At 36.0% G+C, this 13745-nt stretch overlaps 2 pseudogenes; both read right to left on the bottom strand.

Moving 5' to 3' along the window:
- Positions 1–264: 264 nt before the first annotated feature.
- Positions 265–4714, bottom strand: LOC149141150 (uncharacterized; annotated as a pseudogene).
- A 1253-nt stretch (positions 4715–5967) lies between these two features.
- Positions 5968–13745, bottom strand: part of LOC149141151 (putative importin subunit beta-4) — a 36020-nt pseudogene continuing 28242 nt past the window's right edge.

A 13745-nucleotide genomic window follows, 5' to 3' on the forward strand; every position in this document is an offset into this window, starting at 1 on the left:
TGATCACAATATTAACAAGTTCTTAAACATATCTTCAGTTTTTTATTTTAGTAGAAAAAAACAAAAACTAACTTAGATCTTATCATGCTATCCTATCTTCAACACCATCCTAATCCATGAGAGTCTTATCCTAGTCATCGTACCATGCCTTTAGAATTCAAAAGAGGAAACAATAGTCAGCTACCAAATCGGTGTTGCGCAGCAGCTGTGTAGCATGCCATGTTGGCATGATTTCCCACGTAAAATAAGACACTTGGCTGATGATTAGGGGATGAATGAGCTTGTGACATAGAAAAACATTCTACCACTCTTCCCTTGACACGTGGCATATTCCATTAAAACTTCAACATGTTCACAATCTTCATCATCCACATAATTGTCTATCTCATCAGTTTGTTGACAACGAGCTTCTTCCGACGCAATAACTGTAAGGTTACTTCAGATAAAGCTATTAAATAGGGTTCCATTGCAATGTAACCAAATCATGTCATGACCTTTGTTGTGCACATACATCCTTGGGAAACTACTTCCTTTTCATCATTTTCATGCATAGCCCTGATATAAAGATCCATCACTGTGTCAAGGACATGCTTAGTTTCAGGGGGCAGTTGATTTGAACTTGGAAAAGCCTCCCGAGTTGCTGTTAGTAAATGCTGGAATGCAATAATAGCCTAGAGACGAACATCTTCATGAAAATAACCGACATGTTTTGTTAAAATCTTCAATGACTCCTCAAAGTAGGGCGTAAATGCACTCTTTGTGTGAAGCACAAACAAACCAATAGATTGAGTAGTAGCTTATTTTTCACCCAAGACTCCAGTTCTAACACTAATGTTGCAGACTCTTCTATCATCTTGATCTTCCTCATCAGAAAATACACCACCCAATCCATTTTTGGCATCATCACCATCAGACTCATCAATACCCACTGCGGATCCATCATCAAGGTTTCATGAAGAAAATGACAAAGGAAAAACACGAGGAAGGTACTATGTAAATCCTTCACCCATAACCTCTGCTATGTTACTAAAGAAACCGTGAGTATATTCTTGAAACTGAAATCCAAAGCAAAGCCAACAATAGCAGATTTAATGAAAGGAGGTAATATTGGCTCAATTCTTGGCCGTGCAACAACCGTTGCAATTATTCCTACATGCTCAGTAACTCTTTCCTGTGCACACCATGAAAATATTCATCAATTCTAGAACACCCTCGACATATGGAATGAAAGCTAATTCTGCAGCGGCAGTAGAAGATCCAATTGTAGACATGCATGTCTCTTGTAATTCACAACGATTGCCATGAAATCCTTCAAGCAACTTTCCCATGAGAGGATCAAGATAAGGAAGGATCTCTGCTCTCATAAGCTCACAGAATGAAACCAATGCACAGTATGATTTTTCCTACACTTCCGCTGACACATCCCCAAGAGCATCCAGAATACAAGGAAGAACAATTTCATAATGTGCCACAATTTCAGGCTGTAAATGCTCTGCAAACTGCCCCATTGAGAAAGATGCTACTCCATGTACAATCTGGTATGGATCCTTTAGGGATTGCAAGACAATAGTTAAAATCCTTTCCAACTTATTCTTCATTACCTCAAAGCATTCCTCTGATATGACTCTTAAGGACATGACGATAGCTTCACGGTATTTTGGATCTACATTTTGAAAATTTGATATAGAAAATTCAAGAACAGGTGGGAAAATATGCTTCCTTGGCAGGCTCATAGCCATTGTATCTAGAACTTCTGCAGCAGCACAATCCACAGAAAGGTTATCGTCCTCATCTGTGCGAGATTCTGATGATGGGTATTTACTTCTAAATCCTTGCTTGAGAAAACTTCAAGAGAAAACTAAACAATAGGCTATATAGATGAACCAAGAACGAGCGTTGGCCACTCTACCATCTCATCAAAAATTTCAAAGGAAATAATAGCTACCTCCTCATATCCATTCGCAAGACATCGTTTTAAAACATTCAAAATATGTGGTACACGTTCTCGGAACGTCATCACTTCATTCTCAGTTTGAATGTATTCCACAAACGACCTGGAAAACTTCAATACTACAATCCTAACGAGATTGCATCTTTCATCTTGTAGGCATTTTAGAAATAATGTTTGTAGTGTAGAGAAGTGTGGTCTCAAGAAATCTCCTATAGTCTCTCTTAAAGAGCTGAAGAGGATCAAAGCAACTTCTCAATGATCCTCCTGAACACTTTGACTGCATTGAAATAAAAAAGGCAACAACTCTGGCCACTCTCCTGCTGGAACTACATACTTAGAAACCACACTTACAACATCCGCACTAGCTCTTATGACTAGTGGGCTCCAGATTAGCAGAGAAGTGAGAATCAAGCCGTGTCAAGGCTATGTGTCTTTGGAAGGATACTACGCAGTGACTGTGTAGCGCTGTGTGCAGCGATGACTGCGTAGCACCAGTGCGCAGCAAACGACCCTGTGATAGCTGTACTCTATCCTCGATCACTGGCTTAGTTGCAAATCAATCCATGTTCGTTAACCATGATAATTAACAACTCAAACTCAACAATGCAGAGCATGTGCAAGAGATATGGTGGTCACTTGTTTGATTTGAATTAGCACTTAATTTTTCGTGGTTTTTGGATGGGAATCATTAGAACATTAGGGATCATGCATTCTTGGGTAGTGGGGAATATATGTGTTATGTCATGTGTAGTGTGTAATCATGGTATTTGAGGGGATAGATTTAGGGTAGGATGGGGAAAATGAAAGCTATATGGGTAATGAATAAGTAATAGGAAAAGGGATTTATGAATGAATAATGGAAGGTTTAGGTTATGAAATTAGGGAAATAAGGGTAGCTTAAAGGGGGAATTAAGAAATAGGATACTCTCAAAAGACCATATTCCTTGAGCAATAGAAATTGACTGCTAACTGCAATGATTTCAAGAGAAAATTTCAGACAGACACATAACTGACACATACTTAACCATGAATCCCAATGACATCGTTGTTCAGAAATATGTAACCATGAATCCCAATGACTCAATACTACTTCATTCTTTGACTAGACCACTTGATGAAAACACTCATGGCGATGTTGTACGGTGACATTTAACCATGAATCCCAATGACTTCGTTGTTCAGAAATATGTAACCATGAATCCCAATGACTCAATACTACTTCATTCTTTGACTAGACCACTTGATGAAAACACTCATGGCGATGTTGTACGGTGACATTCAAACTTATGACAACGACATTGATATAAGTTTGACTTATTCAAATTGAAAATTTAAAAAATTGAAGGCATTCGACAAAATAAAAACCACTGACCCTAACATTGGCCCCGTTGGGGATGGAAACCTCTTAGCGAAGTGCCAAGAACAAAAACGGGGACTAGTAGCCTGTCCTTTGGGCAACGAAATCAAATGATAAATTGAAAATATGACTGAAAGTATGATTAAGACACGGAAAAATGTATACTCACTGACTGAACCTACTCAACTGACTGAATTATATATTTCACTTATTCTTAAGAACAGTGTACAGACTAAAAAACTTCAAAGGATATAAGTAAATTTTCACAACACATCCCTAAAGTCTTAGGGCCTTCTCCTCAGGCTTCAAAATTTAATGAGAGTTGTCCACACCGGCTGGAAATATACATATTAGCTGATATCCTCTCTCCAATGTAACCAGTGAAGCAAATGGGTACTTCAATGAATGTCGCTCACAATTCCCTTGAGCAAGAAGAATAGAAGAGAGAGTGGTAAATCATAATTTAACTGATGTTGAGAACCATAATCCATAAATAACACAACTTTCCATAGATCCTACAACAAACTGGACATGGGAAGACAAACCTCTTCTTTCAATGATTCCAAGAGGTCAGCAAAAAGATCTTCAAAAACATCACTGGTTACCTTCACATGAGAACTATGTTCATCAATCTTTCTCTCTTCAACTGAGGCAACCACGTGATCCACAATGCTAATGTATTCATCTAGTTCAACTTGCTCTTCTTCAACAAACTCTTCATTTTCAGAACTTGGAGGCATATCTTCCTGAACAAAATCTTCCTGTGCAAGAGGCTTTAGAACAACCCCTTCATTTTCACTGCTCTCCTCTTCTTGATCTGACTCAGTCTGCTGAATTTCTTCATTAACCTCTAGCTGATCAGTTTCATCTGCAACTGCAAAAAGTGTTACATGTTGGTAGTCTACCTGAATATCCAGGCAACAAACTTCTTTTGTTTCTTCCTGAGGAAAAGAAAACTCAAGCAAGGCTTCTTCAATTTCATCAGTCATTACATCTTGATCATAGATGTCAATTCTCATGAGCTGAAACATATCATCTAATTTTCCACAAAATCTTTCTATCAACACTATAGAAGGATAAGTTTGTTTAAAATTTGTACAAAATGCTGAATAGAAATCCATCAGAGAACAAATACTTGCAATTGGAAAACCTTCATACCATGATCTGGCTTTATCCTCTAAGGTTTCCATAAACATTTTCATCAATGAATCCTCATGAAAATTAACTTCAAGTCTACGTACATGCATGTGGAATTTAATTAAATGCAAAGCAACATCTTCTCCCTTTCCATCTCTGAATATTGGGAGATAGGTTGACCAATTAATAGGAGGCATAGGATTTAGAAAACCAGGAATACGAGATCTATCCATAGGAGCATACCTGGCATTTGTTCTTACAGAACCCATTTTGAGAACTGACCTTTAACCAATGAAGTCATTGTGAACGTTTGATCTTCTCGATTATTTGAATTTCAGAGTCGATAGGTGAATGGTTCAGCCTTTCTGTGTCTATTTGGTGTTCACAGTCAACAACCAGATTTGCAACTTTGATAATTTTTTTGGGGAAAATGAAACCTTCGGTCCCGACAACAGCGCCACTATGTTAGCATTCTATGAATCCATTTAAGCTGAGGAAAGGGCCACAGAGGTAACCACAATCCACTTTTCTCTAGAAACTGTAGCCGGAGGGGGCTCCCTCACATGAAAAGCCTAAAAATTAGAGACTTTGAAGCACATATTTTGACAGAGACCAGATCTGAAAAGAATTTTTAAAGTTTATTGGAAATTGGTGAAGGATTCTGGAATATTGATGCATGTGATCATAAAATTACTAGCTCATCATACCTATGCATATACCAACCAATTACATGCACAGAGGCCTGTCTAGCACATACTTCAAATAGGAAAACAATTGTAGTACAGTGGGAAATGAACATATAAAACACTCATCCACACATGACAAAACAAATGAGATTTTTGTTACTACATTTCAATGGGTGAGTATTAAGAGGGAAAACAAAAGATTTAAAGGCATAACACATTTCATTTGCATCTGAAACATTAAGACACAACTAAACTAGAGCATGCATGATGAATTCTAATATAGTTGTTCCATTATACCCTTAAAGAAGACTGAGGAAGAAATTAAATAAGGTAACAAATACACAAGAGAGAAACAAATTCGAAGCATAATACCGCAAGTATCTCTGCAATGATCACTGGAATAACTCAACATTAAATATTATTATTAATAAAGATCACAGTGCACAAATATATCTGAAACAATTCACAATAACATCCAACCCTTTCTAGCTTGTATAATTTGGCATTAAATAACCTTACATCTTCAAAAATCCCATGACTAGATACAACGAATGTGTTATCCATGAGATAGGTTGAAATGATCATAAAAGTAGCAAGTTCTTAAACACATCTTCAGTTTTTTCTTTTAGTAACAAAAAAATAACTTAGATATTATCATGATATCCTATCTTAAACACCATCCTAATCCATGAAAATCTTACCCTTGTCATCGTACCATGCCTTTAGAAAGAAAAATAGGAAACACGACTCAGCTACCAAATTTGTGCTGCGCAATAGCTATGTAGCATGCCATGTTGGCATGCTTTTCCACATAATAGAAGACACCTGGTTGATGATTAGGCGATGAATAAGCTTGTGACACAACAAAACATTCTACCACTCTTCCACGTGGCAACCTCCTTTAAAACTTCATCATGTTCAGAGTCTTCATCATCCAAATCACTGCCTATCTCATCAGTTTGTTGACAACAAGTTTCTTGACGCAATAAATCTAAGGTTTCTTCAGATAAAGCTATTAAATAAGGTTCCATTGCACTGTAACCAAATGATTTCATGACCTCTACTGTGCACATACATACTTGGGAAATTACTTCCTTGTCATCATCTTCATGCATTGCCCTGATATAGAGATCCATCGCTGTGTCAAGGACATGCTTAGTTTCAGGGGACAGTTGATTCGAACTTCGAAAAGCCTCCCGGGTTGTTGTTAGTAAATGTTGGAATGCAATAATAGCCTGGAGACGAACGTCTTCGAGAAAATAACCGACATGTTTTGTTAAACTCCTCAATGCCTCCTCAAAGTAGGGCGTAAATGCACTCTTTATGTGAAGCGCAAACAAACCAATAGCTTGAGTAGGAGTTTCTTTTTCATCAAAGACCCCAGTTCTAACGCTGATGTTGCAGACTCTTCTATCATCTTGAGCTTTCTTATCAAAATATACACCACCGAATTCATTTGTGGCATCATCACCATCATACTCATGAATATCCAATGTGGATCCATCGTTAAGGTTGCATGAAGAAAATGCCAAAGGAACAACACGAGGAAGGTACTGTGTAAATCCTTCGCCCATAACCTATGCTATGTTACTATAGAAACCATGAGTATATTCCCGAAGCTCACTGAAATCCAAAGCAAAGCCAGAAATAACAGCTTCAATGAAAGGAGGTAATATTGGCTCAATTCTTGGCCGTCCAACAACCATTGCAATTATTCCTACAAGCTCAGTAGCTCTTGCCCGTGCACGAAGATCTTCATCCTTCTAAGTACCATGAAAATCTTCATCAATTCTAGAACACCCTCGACATATGGAATGAAAGCTAATTCTACAGCAGCAACATCAAATCCATTTGCAGGCTTGCATGTCTCTTGTAATTCATGACGATTGCTATGCAATCCTTGAAGAAACTTTCCCATGAGAGGATCAAGATAAGGAAGGATCTCTTCTCCCATATGCTCACATAATGCAACCAATTCATAGTATGATTTTTCCTGCACTTCCGCCAACACATCCCCAAGAACATCCAAAATACAAGGAAGAACAATTTCATAATTTGCCACAATTTCAGGCTCTAAATTCTCTTAAAACTTTCCCAATAAGAAAGATGTTGCACCACGTACAATCTGGTCTGGATCCTTTAGGGATTGCAAGACAATAATTAAAATCCTTTCCAACTTATTCTTCATTAGCTCAAAGCAGCCCTCTGATATGACTCCTAAGGACATGCCAAAAGATTCACGGTATTTTGGATTTGCATTTTGAAAATTTGATATAGAAAATTCAAGAGCAGGTGGGAAAACATGCTTCATTGGCAGGCTCATAGCCATTGTATCTAGAACTTCTGCAACAGCACGATCCGCCAAAAGGTCATCGTCGTCATCTCTGTTAGCTTCTAATGACAGGTATTTACTTCTAAATCCTTGCTTGAGAAGACTTCAAGAGAAAACTAAACAATAGGCTGTATAGATGAACCAATAACGGGTGTTGGCGACTCTACCAGCTCATCAAAAATTTCAAAGGAAATAATAGCTACCTCCTCATCTCCATTCGAAGACATTTCCGTGAAACATTCAAAACGTGTGGTACAAGTTCCCGGATTTAATGTCGAATTTGTCCGTTCCCGTGTTATCCCGTTAAGTCGCGTGCTGCTCTGAGGGCATTAAATACTCAATATATGGCTGGTTAGCTCTTTCCTAAAAAAATCACCTATACTCTCTGTTAAAGAGCTGAAGCGAAATAAAGAAACTTCTCGATGATCCTCCTAAACACTTTGACTGCACTGAAATAAAAAGGGTAGCAACACTCTTGCTAGAACTGCATACTTAGCAACCACACTTACAACATTCACACTAGCTCCTCTGACTGGTGGGCTCCGGATTAGCAGAAAAGTGAGAATCAAGTTGTGTCAAGGTTGTGTGGCTTTGGAAGGATGTTGCGCGGCAACCGCGTAGTGTTGTGTGCAGTGATGACTGCGTAGCACCAGTGCGCAACAAACGACCCTGTGATAGTTGTACTCTGTCCTCAATCGCTGGCTTAGCTGCAGATCAATCCCTGTTCTTTAACCATGATAATTAACAACTCGAAATCAGCTATTCATACACTGTCCAAGAGATATGGTGGTCACTTGTTTGATTTGAATTAGCACTTAATTTGCCATGTAGCACAATGTCATGAGGTGCTCCATTTAGGATGATATGATAATTTGTGCATGGGAATCATTAGAACATTAGGGAGCATGCGTTCTTGGATAGTGGGGAATATATGGGTTATGTCATGTATAGTGTGTAATCATGGTATTTTGATGAGATAGGTTTACTATAGGATGGGAAAATGAAAGTTATATGAGTAATGAATAGGTAATAGGAAAAGGGATTTATAAATGAATAATGGAAGGTTTAGGTTATGAAACTAGGGAAACAAGGGTAGATTAAAGGGGAAATAAGAAATAGGATATTCTTAAAGGACCATTTTCTTTGAGCAACATAAATTGATTGCAATTATTTTAAGAGAAACTTTCAGACATACACATAACTGACACATAACTCATGACTTGACTGTTCAGAAATATGTAACCATGACTCCTAATGACTCAATATTGCTTCATTCTTTGACTAGAACACTTGATGACTAAACTCATGGCGATGTCGGACAATGGCTTTTGAACTTATGTCAATGATAGTGACTATAAGTTCGACTTATTCAAACTGAAAATTAAAAAATTCGAAGACATCCGACAAATGAAAACTACCGACCCTAACAGTGTATGAGCAGTAAAATTTGAGAAACAGTCTTAAGGTGCCAAGTTTGTCAAAGATTATCAGGGCTAGAATCAACCATGATCATATGGAGTGATTTTTTTTTAAAAGGATGATAGGAATTTGTATAGTGGTATGAAAAAACATCAGGGCTAAGTTGAAACTTTTTTAGGGTTTTTTTTTTAAGTTTAAAAAAAAAATAAATAAATAAATAGAGGGTAATTTATTGGGGTGGATGATAGCCTTAAATGGGCTATTATACCCACCCTACTAATAGCCCACCAAACAAGCCATGTGTGCAGAAGTGAGCTATTAATAAATTCTGAACAACAACAAACCTACAATAGAGGGAATAGGTTGGTGGAAGGAAGCACAAGCAAGAAGGGGGAAACAAGTGAAGGCTGAGAAGTTAGTGGATCTAAGTAGGATCGAAGGCCAAGCTAAGATAGTGAAGCGGTCGATAGGGCTAGAGTGGGCAAGGCTAACCACAACCACCATCGTAAGAACCTATTGTGAGAAAATAGAGAAAGGGATAGTTGTTGGCCATGAAGAGCCAAGAGACAGAGAGACAAAGAGACATGGAAATAGGGTTCAACTGGGCTATAGGGATCTACTGTAGAATTATGATGAATATTTTATTGCAGAAAATGCACATGGATTAGGCTTGTGGTGAGGGTAGTTGACAAACATAGTAGACACAACACCATCAAGTTAGTAAATAGGTCAGGGGTTAGAATTGTAGAAGGTTGCCGATAAATGATGATGTTGGCTAAATAAGTCATCATTTCTATTGAAGGATAAAATTATTGTAAAGAGAGGGAGTCATCGAATTAAGATATTCATGGGTCAGAGAAGGAAATGATAGTAGGTGGATGATTGGGGAGGAGGCAGAGAAGATTATTGGGTTGGATGAAGGAGGACATAGGAGCTTGGAGTAACGTGGGCCAAAGGACACAACAGGATGTTAGTCGATGCCATCCAACATGACCAAACTATAATTTCTTAGTTGATTTTTCAATTCATAGATGGAAACAACTAGTTTGAGGTTTGAGGATAGGTTGGATGGTGCTTACAATTTCAGTCCATCAAAGGAGATCATAGAGTTGGTTCTCATGGAGAATGACCTATGGGATATTTTTAACACCCAAACTACAACTTCTTCAGAAGCTACAACTCTAGTAGTGCGCAAATTGAAAGACGTGAAAGAAAGTTGTATCTTCATGGATGGGGTGAGAGATCGTGTGATCCCTCACATATCATGGAAGAATAGTCCCCATGATGTGTACCACTCTAATGAATGTATATCATAGTGATAATTATAATTGGAAAATGGTGTTGATGGAAAAGCTCAGGAACACTGAGATGAACGAACTAGACATAGTGGCATCATACCTCACTAGCATTCAACAAATTAAAGTTGAGCTTGGAGTTGTTGCAGTGGTTGTGTCCAATGAAGAGCTTGTAAGGATAGCCCTATGCAATTTATCAAAACCTTGGGATACCTTTGTGACAGGTTTTCTAGAACAAGAAAAGATACCAAATTGGAATGGACCATGGGATGACTTCACTTACAAAGAGATCAGGGAGAAATCATTATTTGGAGGAAAGAAGAAGAGTATGGATTATGAGAATCTAACTCTTTCTAGTCATGAAACAAAGAGTAAAGGTTCAAGCAACAAGGGTGTGGATTCAACCTCACAACCAAATAAAAATGACTTAACTAAGATCAATTTTTTTTCCTATCATAAGACATGACACTATGCTTCACAGTTTCTAGAGAGGAAGATGTGGAGAAAAGGTACGTAGTTAATTGTAGTTACATCAATAGAAGATTAGGTGGAGTTTTCCAGAAAATTTGAAACTGAGTTCACACTTATTTACTACCTTACCTTAGGTACACTAATAGTGGGTATGTAGTTGCTAGAAAGTGGATCCACAAGACATATGCCAAGAGCATGGTAAATATTTGATAGTATGACTGAGTGGGATTAGAATTGAATGTGGATTTTGGTGATGATGCCAAGCATGCAGTTAAAGGGGTTTGAATAGTGGTATTTCAACTTGATTTAGGAGGCATGATGTAAGTGAATTCTATGTTATGGGTGCTATAACTAAGGTGGAGTCTACTCTTGGTACCTATGATGGAGAATAAGGGGTTATGTATATCATTCCAGGATAATAAATTAGTAATCAACCTAGGGTATCTATCTTTGATTAGGGATATGTCATTGGACTTAGAGAGAGAAATTTGTATAGGCTAAAGGGCCAACCTGTTTGAGTGATGGAAAGAGAAGAGTAGCGATAGAGGATAACAAGTGAGATGCTTGAAAGTATGAATAGTTTAGAGGGAGTTACCCTTCAAGTTCAAGTGACTCGGAGGAGTATTAAGAAAATTCCTCTAAATCTATCAAGAAGGTCTCTTAGTATGAGATGACCATATATGATTTTCTGGAGGAGGAGGTTTCTAGGAACTAGGCCAAGGAGAGCACCACTTTGTGGATGTTTCCAAACCAAATGGTACAGAAGGCTTCTAGTTCATAGGGAACAATCATGGTAGTGGACGTAGTTCTAGGATTGAAATTAGTTCCAAGGGCTAGAAATACATCCCTCACTAAGAGGGAGTGTTGATGTTTGTATCTTGGGCATGTAATTCCACATAAGACTAAGTGTTTGGGTGTGCATAAGTCATCCAAAGTCTCCTTAAACACTTACACTAATGTGACCAAGTTGCATTTGTAAAGTATCCTAATTCTAGCTTATGAAAAGCTCATAATTATTGTGTTAGCATATATAAATAAACATGGGAAAAAGTAAAGTTTTTACTTTAGTGGAAATGTTTTAATATCAACCCATGATCTCAAATGAGGCGGGATCTAATATTTTCCATCAACCACTTTGGAGATTAAGGTTATGGATTTAGGTCAATGAAAATTTATATAAGCAAGGTTAAGGGGAAAGGAAGACACATGATACAATAACAAAATTTTTGGAGAGACATCTCAGTGAGGAGTGTAATACTCTAGTGTGTTGGGTCCGAGGAAGGGGAAACAATAGGATCCAAATCACCTAAGGAGGGCTTGATCAGTTGGATCAGATCTAATTATCGCCATATCTGTCTAGAAAGCGCATCAATTATCGCCAGAGAAGAGCAGCATCAGAGACGAAAGATCAGAGAAGCGCTTGAAATTATCAAACATCCTCATAATCTGAACAGAGATAATGGCGTGGAGATTAGCGGGAGCTGGCTTCCCTTGATCAAGGAAATAAAAATCACAAGTGCATCCCCTGGTTAAGGCCTCAACAGGTAAGTTACCCCTCTCCTTTCTGGTGTCTTCAGTCTTTGTTTTCATTTAGGTCTAGGTATAGATTTTCCATTAAATTCTAGGATTTATTATTTTCATTATTGCTATTAAGTAATATATTAATCATTATATTAATTTATTATAAATATTAATTATTTATAATAGTTAATATAATATAATTTATATTAATAATAATAATTTAATTTTTTTTTTTTAGGAATTAATATTAATTAAAACTAATTTCATTTTAGTTTTAATCATATTAAAGTTAATGTTATTTTCATTTAGTTCTAGAAAAGCTAATTAATAATATTATATCATATTATATTTAGTTCTAGGTATAATATTAATAAAGCTAATTATTAATTTTAAATTTAGTTCCAGGTATAATGATATTTTCATTTAGTTCTAGGTATAATATTAATAAAACTAACTAATATTATTATATCATATTAAATTAAATAAAACAAAATTAATAAAACAATTTAATATTAATTCAAATTAATAATTTTTTCATATAATATTAATAAAACAATTTATTAATTAATTTCATTTTAGAGTTAATTTTAATTTCTTTTAGTTCTAGGTATAAGTTATTTTCTTATTAGAGTTAGTGTTATTTTCATTTAATTCTAGGTATAATATTAATAAAAAGTTAAATTAATAAAACAAATTAATAAATCAAATTAATAAAATTAATTAAAATTATAAAAATTAAAATTATAAAATTATAAAATAATTAATTATAAAATTAATTAAAATTATAAAAATTAAAATTATAAAATTATAAAATTATTGAAATTAATAAAATTAATTAAACGAATTAATAATTAATTAAAATTATAAAAATTATGACAGCCAACAGTTTGTCATTCTAATTGTTTTATCCTCATCACTATTTATCAATTTTTTGTTGCTCTTCTGCTCATCATCATTCTCATATCCTGATGATGGATCCCATTTGGGATTTGAAACGTTGGTACAAAAATCTTAAAACTGTGGATTCTCCGGTCATGAATTCAAAAGATTCAAGCCACAGATCTCTGAAATCCATAATCTTTTAATTGTCAGCCTTGTAGGTTCTTAGTTGAAACCTTAGAATTCTATGACCGTCCATCCTGTTGAAATATGGCAACAAGAATATTCCAATTTAATTTGTCCTTGAATTAAATTGTGAATTAAAATCGAATTTAGTCTTAACAGCTACTTGGAAATAATTAATTAATTAATTTTAAATTAATTAGTTGGAGAAATTCAAGTTAGAAGTCTTTTTTAAGTCATGCAAGAGTCATCCCTTAAATTAAAGAGATAATATTGAGTTATATTTGAGTTGTAATTAGTTAACTCAGTTTACCGAGTTAAGTCCAACTAAATTAGTTCCAAACTGTTTGAGGAACTAATAGTGAGTTAACAGTCAATTGATGCATTAATGCATTCAACTAGTGCTACTCCACTTAACTGAAGATTCCCTCATCAGAAACTCATGCATGTCTATTCTAAGAAAGACCCAGTTGAGATTAATGTTCAAGGACAATGTACTATCAGTTGCATATGT

Source organism: Pinus tabuliformis, chromosome X (genome assembly GCF_031772625.1).
Source record: "Pinus tabuliformis cultivar Carrire ecotype Pingquan chromosome X, CPIR1, whole genome shotgun sequence".
Lineage (NCBI taxonomy): Eukaryota > Viridiplantae > Streptophyta > Pinopsida > Pinales > Pinaceae > Pinus > Pinus tabuliformis.